Source organism: Lepidochelys kempii, chromosome 2, assembly GCF_965140265.1.
Source record: "Lepidochelys kempii isolate rLepKem1 chromosome 2, rLepKem1.hap2, whole genome shotgun sequence".
Lineage (NCBI taxonomy): Eukaryota > Metazoa > Chordata > Testudines > Cheloniidae > Lepidochelys > Lepidochelys kempii.
Window position 1 is genome coordinate 232,988,262 of NC_133257.1, and position 27,488 is coordinate 233,015,749.

Consider the following 27,488-nt stretch of genomic DNA (forward strand, 5'->3'; position numbering starts at 1 on the left):
TGTATAAAGTCTGTGATTGAATATTCATGAAAGTGAAGCATTGACTTAAGTGAGATATATTGAATGCAGGGTTTGTGCAAGCTTCCCTGCATAGCTGTGACTGCTGATTACTGTAACAAACACAATTGTTTCACTGCAACCTCATCCTCCCCTGTTCCTTCCTGTATGTTTGTTTCATCATATGCTGAGATTGTATGTACAGTTCCTGGCATAGTAGGGCCCTGCTCCTTACCTGGGTCCTCTATGTACTACTACAATAATAAAATATAATAAATAGTAATAGCTCTGACAATACCGACTTAATCTTGACTTGCTATTTTTATTTATTTTTGCTTTAGGTAGCACTCATTAATGTCTAGGTACTATGCCACAATTATTAAAAACATACAGAGCTCAAAACTCAAGAGCAGCCCTGCCCTTCATAAAATCTCCATAGCAAGCTAAATAAATTTAATCAATCAGATATAAAAAGAATAGAAATAAAATCAGAATAGTATTTAGCCAAAAATTCAACTGAGCAAAAATGAATAATTCTAGGCTGGACTGAACTAGATTCTTCATAATGCTGTATCATGTGGTGATTTTCTAAATATAATATATATCTGTAGACATAACAAATAGAGATTACTGTTAGCCCACTAAACAGTTTCCCTTCTGACCTTGGGAAGCATCACAACTAGCAACTTAACTTTGGTCTCCAAAAGTGAATGGTTAATAGTTTATCACTCTAGTACAATTTTCTAATATGTTAAAGTATTTTTAAAGCATGCAGTTTTAGTTTTTTGCACTGCCAGTTTCAGTAAATTGTCTTCAACTGTATCTTAGAAAAGAAAATTATTCAGTGAAGCTTTGAGTATTGAACAGTTATTTTATGCTGGGAAGCTCATTATTAATTTCTCCTTTGACCATTGAACCACATGTAAGAAACAGGGCACTCATAAAATGTTCTTAAAGTTAAACAATAGCCAGCCAGCAGTCTCGCACAGGAGCTGGCAACACACTGTGTGGAAAACCCAGCTTTGGGATCTCGCCTAGACTTCAAGCTCTTTTTGTTGGAAGCAGGGAGGGCCATTGTGACATGAATTTTTAAAGTCCTAAATTGAACCGAATTTTTTAAAAATTCTAATGATAAAAACTCCAACAGTTTTTACAGTAGAATCCCTATTTCATACTAAGACAGGGAAACACACCACAAAAATATTTTTTGAAGTGTACAGAGTATGCAAACACTGAAATTAAGAAAACACCATGGATGTTGCATCAAACAAGAATAAAATAGAACCTCCCTAATCAGTGCCTAGATACTACCATGACTAACATTTTGTAAGGGGCTGTTCCAACACCCATTAAAGTCAATGAAAAGACTCCTACTGACTTCAGCAGGCATCGGATCAGGCCCTAAATACAATATATTAGACCACATCAAATAATCTGCACTAATAAAGAGGAGCCCCAATGTGAAGTGGTGAGATTTGTGGACTTTGTGAATACTGTGATTGATAGGGGCACCAGCACCATTTGCAAACTCTGAGTATCCTAGACTTGTTTCGGGGCATTAATCAATCAGTGCCTAGAAGGTAGCATATATACTTTTACAATTTTAGAGCAGGTTTGCAGTTTAGCAACCTTCTCCTGCATTGTTTACAAGTGAAATCTTGTGCATCTACAAAAAAGAAAAAGTAAAACTAATCAGGGGTGACGAGTTATATGGGCCCGTGGTGCCCGTGCTCCAGCAATATTCAGAGCACGGGGGCCCGGCTCCACCAATGTTCGGGGCCAGGTCCCTCCCCCGGCCCTGCCTGCCGCCCCATGCACCTCCCCCGGAGCATCCCCCAGCCCTGCCTCCTGCCCCCATGTGCTTCCCCGGGAGTGTCCCTGCCTGCGCCCTGGGCAGCGGGCGGCTGCCCTGCCGCTCTGCGCTGTGCTCCCTCACCGGCGGCTGCCGCTGCTGGCTACAAAAGGGAGCAGAGCTCCCACCTGCGGAGGGAGGAGGTGCATACGTGATGGCAGCCCCTTCCCACCCCTGCACCAACCACAGGAGGGGTAAGGGGGCTTCCTGGACCTGAGGGGGCCCTAGGAGCACATGCAGTGACAGTGGTGCGGGGTGAGTGTGCTGCCGGGGCGGGGCGGGGCGGGGCGGGGCGGGGCGGGGGGGGGGGGGAGCGACAGGGGAGGTCTTCCCCTCCCATCCTCCGGAGCTCGCTGCTGCCAGTGGGGAGAGGGCTCAGGGGAGTCTTCCTCTCTGGCCCCAGCCCCAGGGCAGCCAGCCTGCACCCCAAACTCATCATCCCTAGCCCTCACCCCCCTGCACCCCAACCCTCTGCCCCAGCCCTGAGCCCCCTCCTGCACCCTGAACCCCTCATCCCTGGCCCCACTCTGCAGCCCTCACCCCTGCACCCCAACCCTCTGCCCTAGCCCTGATCCCCCCCCCAAACCCCTCATTCCCAGTCCCACCCCAGAGCCCTCACCCCCAGCCAGAGCCCTCATCCCCCCCCACACCCCCACATTGTGCAATAAAGGGAAACTGTTACACGCTTACTGTTTCCAGTCCATTTTTACATTATTTTAAAAAATATATATCAGCTTACAAGGCAGGTGTGGGAGGAGACGGGACTTGGACCTGTTCTGTGAACCACCAAAAATTATAAAACAATTGCCGCCCCTGACACTAATTGTAAACAAAAATGAAACAACCTCATCTGTGTTCATTGTTCAAGAAGAGTAAAATGTAAATGTAAACAAATAATAGTAAAAAGCAAAGTATATTTTTAAAGTTGTTTAAATTCTAATAATCTCATGTTATTAGTAAAATGCGTAAAGGAGTGTTGTCATTTTTAAGAGACATTATTAGTTTATCCAACAATGTCCTTTTAAAGATTCTTTTTGTGCTATATATTGGTGTGATCTGTTTCTTCCTGTTCTTTAGTCTGAACAAAATTATTTTCATCTGGGCCACCTATATAGTCTCCTGAGCATCTTTCCTTTTCAATCCATCAGATAGCACTCCACACATTTGGCTCCCTAAAGTTTGCCTATTAGAAATCCACTATTTTGCATTGCTTTTTATGCATCAATATTTCTGAAAAATGTTGTTTTTATTCAGTAAGGGATCACAAACCTACTTTTGGAAGAAAAGATAAATTAGAATTTAACAGTAATCATAATGACAAGAAAGCAATGCAGCAGGAAAACTATCCTCAAAGTTTTGCTTTCATTGGATCTGGTCAGACAAGTTTCTTTTATTATAATTTCTTCTCCTAATCCTTTAAACCCTTAAGAGAAAGATCTTCAGGGCCTTAGAAGGAGAGAACATACGGTTAGAAAATAGTATTAGAAAAAAAACCTTTTACATCTATTACACATGAATGACAGCCATAAAATTACCTCTAATAAGGAGGAACCAAAAAAACCCACCCTTCAAACTGTCCAGCTTTCAACCTTATATCACAGTATATCCAAATACAACATAGTCTCGTAATTAAATCTAATAACTGTCATCTGAAAGGGCTCTTTATGCCATTTTAGCATACCCATCAGCTAATCAGCCAAACCTTTCCAAATGCAAGACAGGACCTTGCCAAACCACCTCAGATACAAGACAGGAGGTTTCAACAATTGGCTAAATGGAGCCTGACATTTATTTTAACTACTATATTCTTAGACAAAAATAAGAACTTATTTTCCCATATCATACTTATAGTAAGCACATTTATGAACATTCAAAATTACTTATAAGGAAAATATATATCACCATTACTTGAACTTCTATCATTAAGAAATGTTCCAGCAGAAAATTCCAAGTGAAATATTAATAAAAGTCTCAGTTACAATTTAGTGGTATTCAGCAGAGTCTGAGTCATCACAATGACAGTCAATTTAAAAAACAAATCTTTGCTGAAATATCCTGTGGCTGCTTTGGCTATACAAGGTTAGCCTCTTCTGACATTGGTGACAATGTAAATATGTCTTCCATTGCTGTCTGCAAGCTAACCCAGTACAATGGAACATATTCCCAGCCCAAGATCTAGAATCTCACTATCCTTTTCCTTTATTTTAACAGCCTGAATTCTAAAAGGAAATACTAGCTGAAATTTGAACAGACTATTTCATCCCTTATTCTCAATTAAACACAATATAACAGACTTTCGACTTTTCTTCTCCTTTATTTTCTTAGCTGGTGGTCTCACTGAATCAAATATTGATTAATAGAAAGCATTCTAAAGACACAGTAGTCAAGTACAAAAGAACAACTGGAACAGTAGATATATTTTTGATTTCAAATCATAGAAATGTAGGGCTGGAAGGGACCTTGAGAAGTTATCATGTCCAGCCTCCTGCACTGAGGCAGGACCAAATAAATCGAGGCCATCACTGACAGGTGTTTGTCCAACCTTTTCTTAAAAACCTCCAGTGATATCACAGCCTCCTTTGGAAGCCTATTCCAGAGCTTAACTACTCTTATAGTTAAAAAGTTTTTCTTAATATTTAACTCAACCTCCCTTGCTGCAGATTAAGCCCCTTACTTCTTGTCCTTCCTTCAGTGAACATGAAGAACAATTTATGACAGTCCTTTTTATAATAGCCTTTAACATATTTGAAGACTATCACGTCCCCCCTCAGTCTTCTTTTCTCAAGACTAAACATGACCAGTTTTTTAACCTTTCCTCATAGGGAGGTTTTCTAAACCTTTCATCATTTTTGTTGCTTTCCTCTGGACTCTCAACAATTTATTCATAACTTTCCTGAAGTGTGGCATCCAGAATTGGACATAGTTCTCCAGGTGAAGCTTCACTAGTGCTGAGTAGAACATGACAGTTACTTCCCATGTCTTACATACAACACTCCTGTTAACACACCCCAGAACAATATTAGCCTTTTTCACAACTGCATCACATTGTTGACTCACATTCAATTTGTGATCTACGATAACCCCCAGATCCTTTTAAGCATTCAGATCATTTCCCCATTTTGTATTTGTGCATTTGGTTTTTCCCTTCCTAAGTGAAGTACTTTGCACCTGTCTTTATTGAATTTCATCTTGCTGAATTCCGATCAATTCTCCAATTTGGCGAGATTGTTTTGAATTCTAATCCTACCCTGTAAAGTGCTTACAACCCCTCCCAGCTTGGTGTCATCTGAAAATTTTATAAGCATACTCTCCATTCCATTATCCAAGTCTTTAATGAAAAATATTGACCAGTACCAGACCCAGGACTGACCCCTGTGAGGCCTCCCACTAGATATGGTCTCCCATTTGACAACAAACCATTAATCACTACCCTTTCAGTATAGTCTTTCAACAAGTGGTGCACCCAACTTCTAGTAATTTTATCTAGGCGTCATTTCCCTAGTTGGCTTATGAGAAAGTCATGTGCAACTGTGTCAAAAGCCTTCCTAAAACCAAGATATATGAAATCCCCTATCCACCCAACCCTGTTGAAGGAGGCAATTAGGTTCATTTGGCATGTTTTTGTCCTTTGACAAATTTCCTTATAACCCTATTATCCTCTAGGTACTTACAAATTGATTGTTTAATCATTTGTTCCAGTATCTTTCCAGGTATTGAAGTTAGGTTGACTGGTCTATTATTCTCTGGGTCCTCTTTTTAAAGACATGTTTGTCCTTCTCCAGTCCTCTGGGACCTCACCGTCCTCCATGAGTTCTCGAAGATAATTGCTAATTGTTCCAAGATTGATTCACCGAGTTTCTTAAGTACCCCAGGACCGGTGCAAGGATATTTTGCGCCCTAGGTGAAACTTCCACTTTGCGCCCTGCCTTCCCCCTCTCCCCCGGACTCACACATAATTGACACAAAGTATTAGCGAAATGATGCAGCAGCAATTGCCAGAGTCTTAGATCTGAAACAACACAACAAAAAATAGTTAGCCTCAGTCAACAACCTCCAAAAACTAGTAAACGTAGCATTATAAACAGGCTGTCAGAATGGGTAACGGCTGTGCACGAACATTACCACTTTGTACCGTAGTGAAGCAGTATGCTTGTCCCACCCACCCCCGACACTCTCCCCGAACACAGCCCTCCCCAGAGCCCCCCGGCACACAACCCCTCTGCTTCCCCCCAGAGCCTCCAGCACACAGCACCCCCCCCCGCCTTCTCCCACCCAGCACACAGCACCCTCCCAGGACACAGCAAGCCCCCCACCAGCCCTGCCCGGCACATGCCTGAGTCCTGCTCCCGTCTCCAGAGCGTGGCACGCAGCCCCCTCTGGCCCAGCTAGCCCGTGCCTCAGCCTGGCCGGCCCACGGGACCCTGCCCCCGGCTACAGAGTTTGGCATACAGCCTCCCCCGCGCCCCCCCCCCGGCTTCTCCCCCCTCAGCCTAGCCAGCCACGCCATGCCACTCCTCCCCCCAGAGCCTGGCACTCAGGGTCCCCCCCAAGCCCTCAGCACCAGCAGGCTCCTGCCTCCCCCACACGGGGCAGAGCCCCCCAGGCAGCACATGAAACCCTCTCCCTGGCAGCCCGAGCCTTCCCCCTCGCCTCACTCCCACAGCCCGGGTGCCCAGCGCTCCCTCCCCGCAGCCTGCCTCACCTTCTCGGGTCCAGGGGAGCCGGGGCTGGGCATGGGGTTGGCACCTGCAAGGGGAGAGTGATCAGCGCAGGGGGGCAACTGCAACCCCGCCCCTCCTCCGCCCGGCTGCCTCCTACCTGCGAGCTCGTCGCCGCTCATCCCGCCGGAGCCCTTTTTGGCACCCCCAAATCTTGGCACCCTAGGCGGCCGCCTAATTTGCCTAGTGGTTACACTGGCCCTGACCCTAGGATGAAATTGCAATGACTAAATGTTACTTCTGCTGTTTACCTACTTTTCAGTTTTAATTAATAATTCTCATGATGAGTCCCAGACAAATACAATGTTATGATGGAGTTTAAGTTGATAGCACATATCAGTAATTTAAAAGTAAAATGATCACAAGCATGTTGTAATTATTCCCAAAACAAGCATTACACATCCAGGAAATTCAGAGTTAAGACTGAACTTAAAAGAAACCCAAATGTGTTAAGGTTTAGCAATATATCAAACAATCTTTTAACTCTGCCCTGTATGCCATGCAATAAATATGATACTTAAGGCATTATAGTGTTTGTGGTGCTAGATTAAAGGGAAATGATGGTTAAATATTAGGTTGGGGGAGGTTCTCATGATGTCATTACTGGGCAGAGCCACCATTGTTTATGTGCCTCAACTGTGCATTTCCACACACTTTTTTTCTGTTAAATTACTGATATAATCTCTAACAAGCTTCATTTGCTGCTCCTCAAAATCTGGTGCAACAAAGAAACTGCACTGATTTACGTAACACTAACATCTTCGCCATTTTCAAAGAGAGAGACAGGGCCGAACGTGGCAACTATCGAGGCATTGCCCTCCTCTCCATCGCTGGGGAGATTCTTGCTAGAATCTTACTGAATCACCTGCTCCCTCTTGCAGAGGAAGTACTTCCAAAGTCCCAGTGTAGCTTCAGATGATCACGAGGCAGCACCAACATGGTTTTCACAGCCAGGAACTTCCAGGAAAAATGTCAAGAACAACACCGGGAGCTGTATATGCCTTTATCAATCTGACCAAAGCCTTTGACTCTATCAACCGTGAGGCTCTGTGGAAAATCATGTCAAAATTTAGCTGCCCAAGTAAATTTATCACCATTGTAAGACTCCTCCACGACCAGATGACTGCCTCCATCCTGTGCAGTGGCTCTACCTCTGAGTCCTTTGTCTTCTGAACTAGTGTAAAACAAGGTTGCGTACTGGCACCCATCCTTTTCTCCATTTTCCTAGCAGCTATGAAAATGAAAATGCTAACTCAAAACCATCTCGCACAGGTCATTGGCATCCAATTGTGGGGTTCAGGGTAAGTAAGCAGGAATGTAGAGCGAACAGGGACATTTAGTGGCAATGTTCAGGATAGTGGACAGAGGCCACGGATGTGTATCAGGCCTGGAGAGGAATAGGGTTATCACAGAATCATAGAAATGTAGGGCTGGAAGGGACCTGGAAGTTATGTGCAGGGGACCAATGTTGTGCACTGAGTAGGAGTCTGGGATGGACAACCCAGCCCCTCTACATTAGAACATCAGTGCTCAAAAGGCTCCTCGTGACTCTGCTGGCTCAGCTCCAGCATGCCCCAAAAGAGAATAGCCGTGGAGCTGCAACCCAGATGTCTGTTCCTATGCCCCAGGCTCTCTAACACTGCTCCCTTTCTCACACACAGCCCTTCTCCCTCTGAAACCCCACCACAATCCTACCCTCTGCCTCCGCCCACTTTTCACCTTCCCATTTAGCACCTCCGCACTCTACCATCACAAAGCAGCACTGTGGAGAGAGAACCCAGGGGAGGGGGACAACAGCCCTGGGTAGGTTGGGCATGGAAGATTGATCAGGGACGTAAGCAGGCATGGGAAGCTCACCAGAGATGTGCAGAACTGTCCAGTGTACTCTATTATGAGATACCTGCTGTACTTGGAGGGATACTGGGCCTCCTACCCTTCTGTGTTCCCCACCCCCTTTAAGGAGCAAAACCGCCTGAGATGGAAAGAGAAGGAGCTACCCAGGAGCAGACCATGAGCTTTAGACAGGGGAGCAGGAGAGAGAGAAGGGAGCAGGGTAGGCTGACACTATTTACACAAGAAGGAGGAATGAAGAAGAAGCAGAGCCAGCTCTGAGGTGCTGGACTCTTTTTGCAGCCTATTTCCTGCTTCCCCCTCCCTTATTGTGACAATGGTGTCACCCAGTTGACTAATTCCCTCATCCCCTGTCCAAACCGTACCCGAACCCAGCCAGCAGTACTCGGTCCTTCACAAGTCTCTGCTCATCAGAGAGGCCAGGAGCTGCCAGTAAGGAAATGAGCAGCTGAGGGCTTTCTAGGGCTAGTGAAGCCCGCAGGAAGCAAACAATAGCAGTTTCTGCAAATAGAGGTGCCCCCTGTTAATTACATTTGTGAGGGGGCTCCATTAAGTGAATTGGGGAGCAGGTGGTACTATTATTTGAACTGTATGTGTGAGGTGTGCATTATTTGAATTAAGGAATGGGGAGGAGCTTTACTTGAATTAGGAATTTGGGGGATTGCATTATGTGAATTAGGGGCAGCTTGAGCAGGATCTACCCTCTCTCCCCAAATTTCCCTCTCCATGATGGCCAACAAGAAGCTGATTCAGGGACTGACCTGCATCCCTTCTCAAATCTTGAGCAGTCTAGGCAGAGTGACCGCTCCCTCTAACCCCTCCTCATCTCCAACAGATTGAAACACTGGTTAATTTATTCAAAAAGTGAAAAAAATTAAATCACATTTTATAGTTTAAAATATTATAATCTGTTTATGATGAAACCTGCAACAAAACACAGGTGTTCCACATTTCGGACATTTATCACACACGTCAATGGCTTGTCTCACACATCAGAAGGTTTCAAAGTTGAGGGATGTAATAGGAAGGAGGAGTAGAAAGAGCAGAAATACAAGAGCAGGAGGGATATGTGAATGTATGGAGATTGGGGTGCTATTCAGCCCTCCTTTAATTCATGCTTTTATGCTCTGAGGAGGGTGTTCACCTTGTCAAGTAGGAGACTCACTTTGACAAACCTGATCCAGCCCACTGAAGCAGTTGTTCCTTCTGATGAGTCTCAGCAATTAGCATGACCACAGAACTCTTAAAGAATAGTGTCAATTGGGCCACATAGTCTATCAATGCAAATTAGTTGAAGAGGAAGGTTCATGACCAGCTGAGGTCCCCTACATTTCAATGATTCTGTGATTGGTTGAGTTACCTCTGATGTAACAATGGCCTCACTTACGAGTGACCTGAGTTACTAACTTGATCTTATCCATAGTCAGTAATCATAACAATTAGATACAACAGTTGTTAATAATTTAGTTTAATTGTGACCTAACTTCTTCAACTGTTGTCTATGCATAAGAGTTCAATAAGTTTTAACTAGATGGCAAATTTGAAACTGCCTTATTCATGTCATTCAGGACAAAATATGGAATATCTGTTCATTATGTCAGCACTGTCTTCTTTGTCTACTGAATGAGGCTGAGATCTGTGGGAAAATATAGTATGTGATCATGTAATCAATGACTGCATTATAATGTTGCACAAGGGGGCAAAATTAATGTTGCAAGGGCAACCTGAATCCTGGAATTTCCTAACTCTGCTTGACTTTGCAACATTAATAATGTTCTTCTAATATTTTGTGTGTGTATGTGTGTAATATTAATAAAGACCATTTTTGTTCCTCTCCTCTGAACTATCACCAGTTTGTCCACATCTTTCTTAAAATGTGGCACTGTGAACTGGATACAATACCCTAGCTTAAGCATTACAAGTGCTGAACAGAAAAGAACAATTGTGTCCTGGATCTGACACTCCTGTTAATACACCCCAGAATGATATCAGCCTTTTTTGCAACTATATAACCTTGTTGGCTCATATTCAATGTGTGAACCACTATAACCCCAAGATCCTTTTCAGCGATAATGCTTCCTTTACAGTTATTCCACCATGATGATGGATAACCAACTGAAAATGACTCTCCTGTGTAATGTGGTGGGTAGGAGTGTATGGTCAGACCTTTGTTGTCCTGAATGATGTAAATAAGGCAGTCTTCAACTATGCCATATAGTTAAAACTCACTGAATTCTTGAGCACAGCCAACATTTGAAGAAGTTGGATCAGAATTCAGATCACCCCGAGGCAACAAAATTATCTAGTTCTCCAGATTTTTTTCATCAACATACTCACAAACCGCTGCATCCGATGAAGTGAGCTGTAGCTCACGAAAGCTTATGCTCAAATAAATTTGTTAGTCTCTAAGGTGCCACAAGTACTCCTTTTCTTTTCACAAACCTAGTATTTTTTAATCTTATTTTCAATTAGATGCAGTTTATTATAGTAGATGCCTCTTAATGACTGCTAGAATTAAAATAGAAAATATTTTGCAATAAAAACTCTATAGGGAGGGAAGGCAGCTTTCCCCCTAGGAGAAACCTTTCCTTTTTGCTGCCACTACCCTCGCTGCAGCCTGTATCACCCCTGCCCCGAGAAGAGGGGTTTTTTAAGGTCACTGGCAGCCTTTACCTAGCCTCCAATGTCTCTAGGTAAGTAAGGTTTTACAGACCTCAGATCATTCTTGTAGCTCTTTTCCAAACTCTTTTCAATTTGTCAACATCCTTTTCGAAGAGTTGACACCAGAATTGGTCACAGTATTCCAGTAATGGTATCACTAATGCCATATACAAGTAATATCACCTCTCTATTTCTACTCAATATTCTGCTGCTTATACATCCAAGAACCGAATTTGGACTCTTACCCATCACATTACACAGCACAGTCATTTTCAGTCAGTTATCCACCATAATGGTGGAATAACTGTAAAAGGAGCATTACTGCTGAAAAGGATCTTGGGGTTATAGTGGATCACACATTGAATATGAGCCCACAAGGTTATGCAGTTGCAAAAAAGGCTAGTATCATTCTGGTGTGTATTAACAGGAGTGTCAGATCCAAGACACAGGACACAATTGTTCTTCTCTGTTCAGCACTCGTAATGCTTCAGCTCGGATATTGTATCCAATTCACAATGACACATTTTAAAAACGATGTGGACAAACTAGAGAGAGTGTAGAGGAGAGCAACAAAAATTATCAAAGGTTTAGAAAACCTGACCTATGAGGAAAGGTTAAAAAGTGGTCATGTATAGTTTTGAGAAAAGAAGACTGAAAGGGGACCTGATAACAGTCTTCTAATATGTTATGGCCTGTTATAAAGATGATGGTGATCAATTGTTCTCCATGTCCACTGAAGGTAGGACAAGAAGTCATCAGCTTAATCTGCAGCAATGGAGATTTAGGTTAAATATTAGGAAAAACTTTCTAACTCTAAGGATAATAAGTACTAGAATAGGCTACCAAGGGAGGTTATGGAATCCCCATCGCTTGGGATTTTTAAGTGCAGGTTGACCAAACATCTGGCAGAGATTGGTCCTGCCTCAGTTCAAGGGTATGGACTTGAAGACCTCTCAAAGTCCCTTCAAGCCCTACATTTCTATGAACGCTTTTGAAGTTACTGCTTTCCAGAATACAGACCCCAACCTAATTGTGACCTGCATTTCCTTTCTAGATATATAACTTGCAACTGACTGTATTAAAATAAATGTTCAAGTGAGTCTAACTCACCAAGGAATCCATATCCCTGACTTGTTCTAATTTACCACTCTCACCAAATTTTATCATCTGCAAGCTTTACCAACAGTGTTTTCATATTTCAGATCATTAATAAAGATATTGAATAGAACTGGGCCAAGAATGGTCACCATCACAATAATATCTGAGCACCTTAGGAAAAAACCTTGCACAGTTGCTTCTTAGAGCCACTGGAATTAAAGCACACAAGAAAATAAGTTACTTTTGATGATTACTGAGGTAACACTAGAAGTGACCAATAGAGGAGAGGAGACAAAGAAGATGGTTGGATGCAGAAGCTGAGGGATGTACATCATCCTTGAGTGGATAGCTGAAGGAAGATACTTCTGCAAGAAATGTTGCCTGATAGCGCTCATGGCAGAGAAGATTCAAAGAGTACAGATGCAGCTGGAGACAATGATGGAATTCAGATGGAGATTTACATGTACAGTGCAGGAGGGGAGACAGGAGGAAGTACAGACAACTCAGATTTGTGGATACCTACGCAATGAAAGGACCTGGAGGGCAAACTGTGAGAAGAAGAGGGTGATCCATGGAAAAATATGACCATGAGATAAGGCAGGGTAAGAAACCAGAGATTATGGAGATAGCCAGGGACTGTAGCCTAAGAAAAAACTGGGATGAAATACAGGATCTGCAAGAGAGAACATAAAACAGAATCATGCCAACATCAGGAAGAGACAGGTCTATGTGATCAGGGAGTCCATATTCAGAAGAATCAACAGGCCTGTCATCCGAGCAGATCGAGAGAACAGAAGAGTATCTTGTCTGCCAGGAGCAAGGATCCAAGATGTGGATGTGAGTCTGAAAATGTTTGTGATGGGAGCTGGGAAATTAACCACTGGTTGTGCTGCACATTTGGGACAAATGACACTGCTAAATTCCCATTAGAATGGATCAAGGATAACTGTGCTCGGCTAGGTACAAAAGTGGAAGCTCAGGTAACTTTCAGCGGAATACTTCTGGTCTCTAAAGAAGGGAAGGCATGACAAGATAATGAGGAATCTGGGGGCTCAAGGATTGGGGCTATGAGGAAAGTTTTGGAATGACTGACCATTGGGGGGCATTCACAGAAAGAAGACTTTTCCCAATTGATGGACTCTACTCAAGTACCTGAGGTATTAATCTTCTGGGATCAAGGCTGGCATGATTGATAAGCAGGATTTTAGGCAAAAAGAGGAGAGGAGAAGACTGAGACACTCATGAAATCTCCATGCATGGCTTCACAACACAGGAAGAAGAAAATCAGAAGAAAAAAGTAAGCGATAAAGGACCACCACAAGTTAAGAGTATGGACAGCAATGAGAAAAACAGATACAAACATTGATTGGAGTAGTAGTCAAGTAGGTGTTACAGTTAGTGAAAGGCCTATATCTATCCCAGCTAGAAAACTGGATGAGGTCTGAGGGAAACAACTGAAATACTTGTACATGAATTCAAGAAGCCTGGATAATAAAATGGAGTAACTGGAACTACTGTTGCAGGAGATAAACTAGATATTATAGGGATTACAGAAATATGGTGGAATAGCACTCATGACTGGAATATGGGTATTTAAGAGTATATGGTGTTTAGCAGACAGCAATAAAGATAAAGGTGGCAGGGTATAACTGTACATCAATAAAGAAGTAAACTGTAAAGGAATAAGTGATTGTATGGACAAAACAGAATCTATTCAAGTAAAAAATCAGTTTGGGGAAGGATTGAAAAAGAGGTTCTATTGGGATAGCATAAGGGGTCTGCTATAAACCCTGTGTCAGTCTTTGATATAGATAGAGATTTCTTTCATATGATTAGAGAGATAAATAAATTAGAGAGAGAATCAAAGCCAGGTTATCAACTATGATTTTTATTTCAAATGGGCAGACTTTGGAAATTAAGGGAATTAGTTAAAGAAATCAACTAGACTGAAGAGCTCAAGGACCTCAGTGTGGAGAAGGCTTGGAATTTCTTTAAATCAACTATACAAAAACTATCTGAAATTTGCATCTCAAGCAAGGGGAAAAAAATTTGTAGGGAAAAGGTTCAGATCCAACTGGATAAATAACCACCTCAGAAAGGTTATTAGGAGTAAGCAGAGAGCCTACACGGAATACAAAAAGGGTCGATCAGCCAAGAAAGCTACATCATAGAGGTTAGAAAATGTAGGAATAAAGTGAGAATTGCTAAAGTCAAGCTGAATTAGCTCTTGCCAAGGAAATTAAAATAAATAAGATTTTTTTTAAATTATGTATATAAAAAGAGATAAGGAAGGATGAGATTAAGCCACTGTGTAGTGTGGATGGGAAAGAGATTAAAGCTAATCTAGGTATGGCACAAAAAATAAATGATTATATGGCAGAGTTGCTTGTGATAGTACGGGGCAGGGCTCAACAGCTCTGGGAGTCACTTCCAGTTTATGTTATGCCACCTAGACCCTGAGGGCATGTACCCACCGCAAGAACAAGTGTCCAACCCACTGCATCCCTGCAGCGCAGCCGGGGTCTGGGAAGGAGGCGTAGGACATGTGAGGAACAGACTGAACTTCCCTTACATTCTAGAGACTGCTGGTTGTGATGTCCCATGCCCACAGAGCGGGTTATGTGTTTTTCTTTAACGTTTCCCATTTTTTCCTTATTTTTTTAAATGGCTGTTGTTTAATAAATTGTATTTGCTTTGAACTATATACAATGATCAGTGGGTTGGGGAAGTGTCCAGTGCAGAGAGAGCACCCCGGAGTGAGGACACACTAGCCCCTGTCATAAGTGACCACAACAAGGTTGGGGGTTGAGCCCCAGGAATCCTGGGCCCAGCTTTTTGGGGGTTACGAGGACTCTGCCACACAGAAGAGTGGAAGGGGAGTCCTTGAGATCAGGCAGGCCTCTGGGTAAAAAGAATGGGAGTGAGGACTCAGATCCTTTCACGAGCCAATTCCACTAGGGTAATTTATAAGCCAGAAAAGTTCCCCACAATAGAATCATAGAATCATAGAATATCAGGGTTGGAAGGGACCTCAGGAGGTCATCTAGTCCAACCCCCTGCTCAAAGCAGGACCAATCCCCAATTAAATCATCCCAGCCAGGACTTTGTCAGGCCTGACCTTAAAAACTTCTAAGGAAGGAGATTCTACCACCTCCCTAGGTAACGCATTCCAGTGTTTCACCACCCTCCTAGTGAAAAAGTTTTTCCTAATATCCAACCTAAACCTCCCCCACTGCAACTTGAGACCATTACTCCTTGTCCTGTCCTCTTCTACCACTGAGAATAGTCTAGAACCATCCTCTCTGGAACCACCTCTCAGGTAGTTGAAAGCAGCTATCAAATCCCCCCTCATTCTTCTCTTCTGCAGACTAAACAATCCCAGTTCCGTCAGCCTCTCCTCATAAGTCATGTGTTCCAGACCCCTAATCATTTTTGTTGCCCTTCGCTGGACTCTCTCCAATTTATCCACATCCTTCTTGTAGTGTGGGGCCCAAAACTGGACACAGTACTCCAGATGAGGCCTCACCAATGTCGAATAGAGGGGGACGATCACGTCCCTCGATCTGCTCGCTATGCCCCTACTTATACATCCCAAAATGCCATTGGCCTTCTTGGCAACAAGGGCACACTGCTGACTTATATCCAGCTTCTCGTCCACTGTCACCCCTAGGTCCTTTTCCGCAGAACTGCTGCCTAGCCATTCGGTCCCTAGTCTGTAGCGGTGCATTGGGTTCTTCCGTCCTAAGTGCAGGACCCTGCACTTATCCTTATTGAACCTCATCAGATTTCTTTTGGCCCAATCCTCCAATTTGTCTAGGTCCCTCTGTATCCTATCCCTGCCCTCCAGCGTATCTACCACTCCTCCCAGTTTAGTATCATCCGCAAATTTGCTGAGAGTGCAATCCACACCATCCTCCAGATCATTTATGAAGATATTGAACAAAACCGGACCCAGGACCGACCCCTGGGGCACTCCACTTGACACCGGCTGCCAACTAGACATGGAGCCATTGATCACTACCCGTTGAGCCCGACAATCTAGCCAACTTTCTACCCACCTTATAGTGCATTCATCCAGCCCATACTTCTTTAACTTGCTGACAAGAATACTGTGGGAGACCGTGTCAAAAGCTTTGCTAAAGTCAAGAAACAATACATCCACTGCTTTCCCTTCATCCACAGAACCAGTAATCTCATCATAGAAGGAGATTAGATTAGTCAGGCATGACCTTCCCTTGGTGAATCCATGCTGACTGTTCCTGATCACTTTCCTCTCATGTAAGCGCTTCAGGATTGATTCTTTGAGGACCTGCTCCATGATTTTTCCGGGGACTGAGGTGAGGCTGACTGGCCTGTAGTTCCCAGGATCCTCCTTCTTCCCTTTTTTAAAGATTGGCACTACATTAGCCTTTTTCCAGTCATCCGGGACTTCTCCCGTTCCCTCGTTCAAAGATAATGGCCAATGGCTCTGCAATCACAGCCGCCAATTCCTTTAGCACTCTCGGATGCAACTCGTCCGGCCCCATGGACTTGTGCACGTCCAGCTTTTCTAAATAGTCCCTAACCACCTCTTTCTCCACAGAGGGCTGGCCATCTATTCCCCATGTTGTGATGCCCAGCGCAGCAGTCTGGGAGCTGACCTTGTTCGTGAAGACAGAGGCAAAAAAAGCATTGAGTACATTAGCTTTTTCCACATCCTCTGTCACTAGGTTGCCTCCCTCATTCATTAAGGGGCCCACACTTTCCTTGGCTTTCTTCTTGTTGCCAACATACCTGAAGAAACCCTTCTTGTTACTCTTGACATCTCTCGCTAGCTGCAGCTCCAGGTGCGATTTGGCCCTCCTGATTTCATTCCTACATGCCCGAGCAATATTTTTATACTCTTCCCTCGTCATATGTCCAACCTTCCACTTCTTGTAAGCTTCTTTTTTATGTTTAAGATCTGCTAGGATTTCACCGTTAAGCCAAGCTGGTCGCCTGCCATATTTACTATTCTTTCGACACATCGGGATGGTTTGTCCCTGTAACCTCAACAGGGATTCCTTGAAATACAGCCAGCTCTCCTGGACTCCTTTCCCCTTCATGTTAGTCCCCCAGGGGATCCTACCCATCTGTTCCCTGAGAGAGTCAAAGTCTGCTTTCCTGAAGTCCAGGGTCCGTATTCTGCTGCTTACCTTTCTTCCCTGTGTCAGGATCCTGAACTCAACCAACTCATGGTCACTGCCTCCCAGATTCCCATCCACTTTTGCTTCCCCCACTAATTCTTCCCTGTTTGTGAGCAGCAGGTCAAGAAAAGCTCCCCCCCAGTTGGCTCCTCCAGCACTTGCACCAGGAAATTGTCCCCTACGCTTTCCAAAAACTTCCTGGATTGTCTATGCACCGCTGTATTGCTCTCCCAGCAGATATCAGGAAAATTAAAGTCACCCATGAGAACCAGGGCGTGCGATCTAGTAGCTTCTGCGAGCTACCAGAAGAAAGCCTCATCCACCTCATCCCCCTGGTCCGGTGGTCTATAGCAGACTCCCACCACTACATCACTCTTGTTGCTCACACTTCTAAACTTAATCCAGAGACACTCAGGTTTTTCTGCAGTTTCGTACCGGAGCTCTGAGCAGTCATACTGCTCCCTTACATACAGGGCTACTCCCCCACCTTTTCTGCCCTGCCTGTCCTTCCTGAACAGTTTATAACCATCCATGACAGTACTCCAGTCATGTGAGTTATCCCACCAAGTCTCTGTTATTCCAATCACGTCATAATTCCTTGACATCACCAGGACCTCCAGTTCTCCCTGCTTGTTTCCAAGGCTTTGTGCATTCATATATAAGCACTTGAGATAACCTGCTGATCGCCCCTCATTCTCAGTATGAGGCAGGAGCCCTCCCCTCACAGACATTCCTGCCTGTGCTTCCTCCCGGTATCCCACTTTTCCACTTACCTCAGGGCTTTGGTCTCCTTCCCCTGGTGAACCTAGTTTAAAGCCCTCCTCACTAGGTTAGCCAGCCTGCTCGCAAAGATGCTCTTCCCTCTCTTCGTAAGGTGGAGCCTGTCTCTGCCCAGCACTCCTCCTTCATGGAAGACCATCCCATGGTCAAAGAATCCAAAGCCTTCTCTCCGACACCACCTGCATAGCCATTCGTTGACTTCCACGATTCGATGGTCCCTACCCAGGCCTTTTCCTTCCACGGGGAGGATGGACGAGAACACCACTTGCGCCTCAAACTCCTTTATCCTTCTTCCCAGAGCCACGTAGTCCACAGTGATCTGCTCAAGGTCATTCTTGGCAGTATCATTGGTGCCCACGTGGAGAAGCAGGAAGGGGTAGCGATCCGAGGGCTTGATGAGTCTCAGCAGTCTCTCCGTCACATCGTGAATCTTAGCCCCTGGCAAGCAGCAGACTTCTCGGTTTTCCTGGTCAGGGCGGCAGATAGATGACTCAGTCCCCCCGAGGAGAGAGTCCCCAACCACCACCACCCGCCTCCTTCTCTTGGGAGTGGTGGTCATGGAACCCCCCATCTCAGGACAGTGCATCTCATGCCTTCCAACCAGCGGAGTCTCCTTCTGCTTTCTCCCCCCAGACATATCATCTGGTCCACTCTCCACAATGGTACCTGTGGAGAGAACATGAAAGCGGTTAGTTACCTGTGTCCGCGTTGCTGGAACCCGGACATTCCCCCTTCTTCTTCTGGAGGTCACATGTTGCCAAGCTTCTTCACTGGCCTCTTGGCTCCGCTGTGCAACCTGCTCTAAATCTTTAGAGCTTTGTGCCCGTAGAAGCATATCCTGACTTTTGTCCAGAAAATCCTCCGTTTCTCGTATGCAACGCAGGGTCGTTATCTGTTGCTCCAGACCTTCAATCGTCTCTTCCAATATGGAGACCAGCTTGCACTTTGTACAGACAAAGTCACTTCTGTCCTGTGGAAGAAAGACAAACATGGCACATCCAGTGCAGGTCACAACAGCTGAACCCCCCCCCCTTCCATATCACCTTCCTACTATGAGCTTCCTCAGAGAAGTTGGCAAGATGTAAGCCTCACTGGGCTCACTCCAGGCGAACTCAATAGCAGGACCACTCCCCCATTTACATATGTGTTTAACAGGGCCGTCCTTAGGCATACGCAGTATATGTGGCTGCATAGGGCACCCAAAAATTTGGGGCACCACTGGGACAGCAGGTAAAAGTGGGTCAGCTCCCACACACCTAGCATGTGCTGCAGTTCCTTAGGCAGGGGCCGTATTCACAGAGCTGAATGCGCTGGCGTGGCACTTTCTGCATGACGGAGGGTACGGGCGTCTCTGCGGGGAACTGTGACTCTCCACCACCGTGAGGTGGGCCGGGCGGCTCGGTATCCTTTGCTGCCTTGTCCCTACCCACTCCACCCTGGGCTGCGAGCCCAGGCAGCTGCAGCAGCTGCTGTGTACGAAGCTCAGTGTGTGTCAGCTATGGGGGCAGGGTCCTCTGGGGGTCCACATGTGGGGGTGATGGCTGTGCCCCAAGTCAGGCATAGGAACACCAGTTTAATAATACTGCATAGGGACCCATAAATCCTAAGGATGGCCCTGGTGCTTAAGTATGTCACTGAGCTTGGATACCAATCTGGAAGGAAACGTTAAAGGCCAAACTTTTTTTTCTGGCAAACCTTATGAAAATTCCAATAAACTCCATTAAAATCCTTCAAGAAGCATGATTTCATTTCTGCAGGTCTCTCCTACTCAAGGACAAGTAAACCATTAACCCAAGGACAAGTAAACCATTAACCCAGTAGGCCCCATTACATTGTTCAAACAACTAATTGCCACTGGAACCTGTAGAAAGCAGTTAAAAATTTTCAGTTGGAATTTCCAGTAGGGATTTAAGACTCCCATTTCTTTTTTTCTAAAAATATTAAACATTTTATAAACACCTACATTTAAAACTCCAGATCAGCAAGGCTACAATCCGGCCCCCTCCTCCATGAGTGTGACAGCTCCCCTGGCAGACAGTAGAATCAGTGAGGTTCTACGGCAAAAGCTGTGGGAAGAGTCTGATGGAATTGCACACCCTAGTGTAGGCAGAACTTGGCTCTTCAAAGCAGCACACAAGGCGTGTGGAAATGGTGGGGCTGGAGACTCTCTCCCTTTGTGTCGATCCTCCCCAATGTGAAAGACTTCAGAGGTCATTTTGGCCACTGCACTGCAGTAACTTCCACAGAGTGGCTCCACCGCCTTTGAGGGAGGATTCATTCCTCCAGTGCATCTGCCTGGATGGCTACAGAGGCCAGTCACCGGGTTTAGGATTTGTCCCTAACAGAGTATATCTACAACCTTTAATAAGAAATTACAAATAAGTGCACTTTAAGTTGTGTTTAAACAAGCCAGTTCCCCTCTTATGTGCCAAAATAAGAAATTCAAGATTCAATTTTTCCTCTGCAACTATGGATGATATCAGCACCACCACCATCGTCATCAACAGGCCAGGAAGGGTAGGAAAATCCAACAAAGAAGAAGAAATTTCAACGGAAATGTACTTATAAAAACAATTAGTTTAAAGGATCAATAGAAAAAGAGTAGGAGATGAAGAATATTTTAGATTTATTCCAAATTTGAATGAGCTTCTGTCAGCATAAATAATGCATCCGGGGAGGGGGGTCCACGAGGGGAGGGGGGACGGACAGATGCCCTGGGGACTTTTTTTCTTTCATCTATGTTCACTCTAGTTTATTCTGACTGTGCAAAATAGCTGTAATTGGAGTATAGGCTTTTTGAAGCATGCAAATCACTGTTGTGGTACACTTTAAAAATGCTAAGGACTATATGCTGCTTTGGAATTTAAACCGGTGTCTGTATAGAGAAACAGAATATGATAAACAGAAACAGTGAAAGTCTAGTCCCAAACTCACTGCCTGAGTGAACCAACTCTGCCTGAGATCAGTTCCTCCCTCACATCTGAACCCAGAAACAGTTCACCTGTGCAACTGGGTTGTGGCCACTACAGTCAGTCCAGTGTATCCCATAGTTTGCTGATCAAACCCTTGCCACTCCCCCAAATCACTACTCTTTCCTGCAGAGAGAATCGCCATCCAGCTCATTTCCACGATATACAGATTTCTGCAGGACCACCTTGTGCTTCCTATTCCTTTCACTGTAGTCTCAGCCTTTCATTCTTGAGATGATTCCATTTGAAGAAAATTAAATGAGAAGTCATGAGAGAAGATGACAATAGCAGAGAAGAAGCCAGAAACAAAAGGAAATATTTGTTTAAGAAGAAACAATTGCCTGCAGACAGTGCATCACTCAAGAACTGCCTATCAAATACCTGAAGTAGTCAGAATGCACTGATTTGTTTTAGGTCATCCTGCTGTCAAGTAAGGTCCAGTGTTGCCAACCCTCATGACTTTATCATGACACTTAAGTTTTTCTTAAATCCCCTGCCACTGGCATCAAAAGCTTGCATCAGCATCTCAGCTTTCATTTGGAAAAGTAAATTTCTAGCACTAATTGTTGCCGAGAAAAGATTGGAAATGTGAAACAAGTGAACCCTAAAGGCACAAAAAACAGAAGATAAATGAAAACCTCTATTCTGAGTTAAAAATCATGAGACTTAAAAAAAAATCTTATGGCCTGACTCATAACTTCTGAACACTTGGAACTGGCAATACTGAGGAACACCAAAATATATAGTACAAATATAATCACCTATGGGAACCAATGTGAATGGCAGCCAACCATCTTGAGAGACAATGGTGTGAGCACCAAAGCAGTTCAGTTGCTATGTGTCATGCTGAAGCATTGCAAGCAGCTAAAAAGTCTAATTCTTGAGCAACAGCCCTTGGCACAGAGCCAGAGGAAGAAGCTGGTGCATTACTGATACTTGAGGCCTGCTGCTCTTTCCTCTTTACTTTCCTCTCTCTAAATCACCTCTCTTCAGCCTCTTTGACTCTCTGGTGCAGCACAGCCCTCCACTGTAGCCTCTTAACAGCTACATCTTCCCAGTTTGTGGTGTTGATGTTGAAAGTTTTCAAGTCCTTCATGAAAATGTTCTTGAACCTGAGTCTAGGTCATCCCAGGTTTCAGAGTAGCAGCCGTGTTAGTCTGTATAAGCAAAAAGGAAAGGAGTACTTGTGGCACCTGAGAGACAAGTACTCCTTTTCTTTTTAGGTCATCCCAATGGTTTTGGAGCATCCTCAAGTTCTCTGTACAGGAGATCCTTTGGAATGCATCCATTGTTCATCCAGTGCACATAACCAAGTCAATGGAGAGCTCTGTGTTTGAGAACAGTGGTTAGATTTGGCAATTTTGCTTTCTCAAGTACTTTGGAGCTAGAAACTTTGGTTTCCCACTTAATATTTAGAATAGAGTGAAGGCAGCAGGTGTGGAAAGTGTTTAGCCTTCTCTCATGACTGTTGTAGGTAGTCCAGGCCTTGCCACCATATAACAACATGCTCAGATGCACATCTGTATCTTGGTGTTCAATGTTAGTGTCCCGTAATCCCATACATGCTTGGTCAGTTGGCTGAATATGGTAGCTTGCCTTTCCAATGCAAGAATTAAGCTTGTCATCAATATATTGGAATAATGCATATAGAAAGATCTCTTATTCTGGATTTATGCAAAATAAACTTTATGTTTAATTCTAACAGTTCATGATGACACAAGAAACTCTTCATTCAAATTACTTAGTTTATACATTGTATGGTGTAATTTATTCTTTGAAATATTTGTCATTAATATCAAAGTAATAAAGTGCACTGCTACCATCATCTGAAAGTTTCTCATAATCTGTGAGTTCAAATTCACAAATCATCCTAGTTTGTCTTCAATATTAAATTTTACATCTCCAGGGCCTCACAGATAACAAGATCATTCCAAATTTTAATCCTTTAAACCCTTTCCCACAATCTATCTGAAATCTAGGATCATTAATAACTTCTAGTCATTGCATGACCAGATTGTTTAATAGGACCTGGTTTGCTATATGAAGAAAGTGCATATAAATTGTTCCTTAGATATAAAAAAAATCCCTTTAATAAGGATGTAAACATATATATACATTTAGCCTATTTTATTACTTCTGCTTTTATGAGGGTAAAAATGAAGGGTTACCCACAGCCATGCTTAATCCTTTCAGTGATCCAAGGCTGTTATTGGATTTCTTTTCCAGATTCACTGAATGAACTGTGATGTGTTTACATACTGAAATAGTTCAGTATATACGCAAAAGCATGTGGGTTTTTTCTTCATGTCTGTAACATATTTACTTTGCCTAGACATACAGCACCATGCATCATGAATCTTCAGTAAAACAATATGACAGACTAAATATGAACTTATCCAATACAATTAAAGTGGATTTTAACAAGTGAGTATGAAACTCATTCCTTTTTTAATTGTTTAATTCTGATCTAAATCAAGAAAACCAAAGAAAATGAGTCAATAGTCTCATTTTGTCCTTATCTTACGTATTGTTTCTAAATGATAAACATACCATATATAACACCACTTTTCTGAAACATCTGTGTTACACATTTAGGCTTGGGTGAGTTATTTCTACTAATTCCAGGAGCCAAACGTCAAGTAGAAATCCTATGACTGGCAATGGGCATACCATGGATGCTGTACCCAAAAGTGAAGACCAGACTAACAAGCGTAATCTAGATTCCCTCTTTTTCTCTGTATTTTACATTATGTTAAAATAATGTTGATATTATACTTTGTTTTTGTATATTCACAGTACAGGGATTTCCATTCTTGTCTCAATCTGGGTCTGGAATTATAAAACTCTCTTATGAGTTGATTCCGTGATGCAAGTACGGTGAAGCTTAGGTGAGCAAGTCTTTGGAATGGCCCAAACATTGAGGAAGAGAACTTTATTGTTCTTGTGACAGGGAGCTGTAACTTTATAAATATAATATTAAGTTCTGAAAATGATTATTTAGAAAGCAAATTACTTTGTTTTAAAAGAGGCAAGAAGGAGAAAAAAAGTTATTTAAATCCCATGCAGTTTTGTAATAAGGCTTCCCAAATGCTCTGTTTCTTTGTGTGCTTCAATTCAGTGCTGTTTCTACACTCTCACAAACACAGCAGTTTCTGGGTTTTATTCTGTAACTCTAGTTATTTTGCTAGAGATGGTTTATTACACTACCTAAGGCTAGAGATTTTTAATAGATTTTAGCTGTGGTATAAAATGCTTGCTGTTTTTTAAATGCCTGAGGAGCAACCCTACTCTGCATTTGAAGATTCTACATCAGGAAGTAGATTTAATTTTTTGAGGAAAAAATAAATGCTTAGAACGTTGGCAGTATGTGGCCTGGAATATTGTAGGAAGTATTGTAAAAGGAGAAGCCATGTTACAAAAGCCATGTTGACTCTTCCCTAATAAATCATGTTTATCTAGGTGTCTGATAAATCTGTTCTTTACTATAGTTTCAACCAGTTTGCCTGGTACTGAAGTTAGGCTTAGCAGCCTGTAATTGCCAGGATTGCCTCTGGAGCCTGTTTTTAAAATTGGCACCACATTAGCTATCCTGCTTCATCTACTTTATTGTTTAGCCACAGTGGCACTTTTTTTTTAAAATCAGGGCCAGCACTAGGCATAATCAGACTAAGCAATTGCTTAGGGCCCCAAGCAACTCAAGCAGGCCCCCTATTAATTATTAATATGTGTTGGGGAGGGGAGGCAAAAATATTCCTACTTAGGGCTCCCAATCGGCTAGCACCAGCACTGCTTTAAAGGGTACATTTAGACCATCCTGCGATGAATCAGCTGAGAAGGCTTAGGTTGCAGGAAGCAAAGTGATGAATCTGCTGGTTAGTGATTCTGCTGCTCTCCAACCCCCTGCTCTAGAAGAGTCATAAATCAGAAAGGGGGTGGGAAGATTCTGAGCATTTGGAAGTATGAAGAGTGGGTCAGGGAAATGGGGTGTCTGAGGGCCGAGGAAGGACTAATTTAGTTGGGAGAATGCTTTATTGGGCCCAGTAGAACCTATAAGGCCCAGTAGCTGAAGTGCCTTAAACACTTGCATCTGAATAGTTGTATATATGGGCATGCTGTCAAGTGCAAAATTTGGTTTAACAAAATGCTCTGGCCATCCCCCTGTAAGGGTGACCAATTACAATGTATATATTATACAAGAAAGAACTGGTCATACTAATAAAAATAAATTACTGTGAGATTAGTAAGGAAGGCAATGAACAATAAAAGTCACAAGATATCACTATATAAGTCCTAGGAGCACGAGTAAGAGAACACCACAGATTCCACAAGAAGGGGATGTAGAGACCTGATGGGACAAAAATGATTCAAAAGATACAACTTATCCTTCAAAAGCCTGCAAGATATTCCTGGAAGTATTAAAATGTGTGATTAAATTTATCTGGGATTCTAAACTATATTTTTCAGATGCCAATTGAAGTGATCAACCTGATGGGTGTTTGAGCTCTACAGGCACGAAACAGAAGTAGCTGTCCACCTTTGCAATGGATATCTGGTATCAAGAGAAAGATGTGACATTTGAAACAGTAACTTCTTAGCTAAATTTGAATATATTACAAAAATATTAAACAATTATCTAACTTACAATATGGAACAGTGACAGAGACCCAATAGCCAACTATTCCCAACACTGTTTCTAAATTATTTCTTACAGTGGATTAGCTGAAGATGTCTGAGTCTTTTCATGTTCCTAAGTACCTTGTAACCATATCTATGCTCTCAGATAGACAGCATGGAAGCTGAACACTTTGTGCTTGTGACATTGTCTGGTAGTGAGCTGGTTTTAAGGGAATGCTTGTGTAGTCAGTGACACATGGTAAATGAACACTATCAGAATTCCCGCATGATTTGTTGTTAATACACTGGCTGTCTGATATATTAACCACTTTTTCTACAGTAACATCAAGAAACTGATATAAAGTGGCAAGTACCTGTCTGACTCATAGCTGTCTGCTGATTTGGAAGGATTCTGTTGCCAGGAATACTGAGGGTGTGTTTTCTTCAGCAACCACCAGGAGCTCATTTACCTCATTATGTTTGGCTTTCCAAATCCCCTTTCAACACCTCACAGATATTTACTGAATTTTCTTTTAAAACAATATAGATCCCTATCCAAAGCCCACTGAAGTCCCTAAGAGTCTTTCCTTTGACTTCAGTGGATTGAATCCGACCCACAAGAGCTATTTTCACATCTTTACAGAATGAGGCTTACTATTGTTTTTAGATGTTTATAGAAACTGAATCACTACTGACTCCAAGCATGAATTTGAGAGGGAGAAGGTAGGAGATAGGGTAAAGGTACATTGAATTCGAAGGGACATGGACTAGAAATAGTGGTCTGGTTGGCATGGAACCATGCAGTCTGGTCTCAGAAATGATACCTCAGGAGGAGGGATGAGTGGAGGCAGGGTATGGAAAGGAATGTGGGAAAATAGGAGATTCATAGGGTAGGAGCATGGAAAGCCAGATATTCTTATGCATGTTAAAGTCAAAGAGCTTGAGTCTCCTCTCACACTAATGAGAATCAAGACTAATCCCTGGGGAGTCAATGGAGATACACTGGTGTGAAAACAGGGTGAACGGAGAATCAAGCTATAAGCATTTAAAGTTTACGATGTAGATCAAAGCCTCTTCCTACCCCTATATCTCACCCAGGATAACTCCCTCTCCAGTGGGAATTACTGATATTTATTTACAGACAGATAGCATTTTAAAAATTAGCAGATTCAGAACCTTTGAGTTATGCACATTGTTAGCCTACTTAAATGTATATTATTATTGTTACCCTTATCCTCCCTCTCACCTCTTCCTTCCTATTATTTGTCACACACTCATTTTATTTGGTGTTAAATTAGACTACATTCTTCATGGTTACTCTGTCATGTTATGTCTCTACAGTGCCTGGATCCTACTTCGGTCTTTAGGCACTGCAGCAATAAAAACCCCATACAAAACCACTACGTTAAAAGACTGTTATCTATGTTGCAACTGCTCAAAAGTTGGGAAGTGCTGAAATTTAGATGGCCTGTACAACCTTAATTCCAGATTCTTGGACATATGCAGTATGACACTCTTTAATTACATGACCATATATTATTTTTTCCAAAGGATTCCTAGCTCATTCAGTAAACAGGATAAATAGCGCTCAGGGAATGAGGCAGCTGTTCAGTATTTTTATCCCCATCTTTCAATTAGAGGGCACTGTACACCATCTCAAGCCAGCTCTGAGTACATAATTATTTATTTCCTCATGGTCTCTTCTATGACGCTCATTACTGTTGTGTCTGAGTGCTTCACAAACATCAATAATTTTATCTCCACACCAAGACAAAAGCATTAT

At 43.1% G+C, this 27,488-nt stretch overlaps 1 long non-coding RNA gene across 1 annotated transcript; it reads left to right on the top strand.

Annotated features, from left to right (window-relative positions):
* The first annotated feature begins 1,889 nt into the window (after window positions 1-1,889).
* LOC140907686 (uncharacterized) lies at window positions 1,890-27,488 on the top strand. Its single transcript, XR_012157576.1, has 4 exons — window positions 1,890-2,104; window positions 23,424-23,515; window positions 23,888-23,979; window positions 25,556-27,488. It is a non-coding gene; the product is annotated as an uncharacterized lncRNA (long non-coding RNA).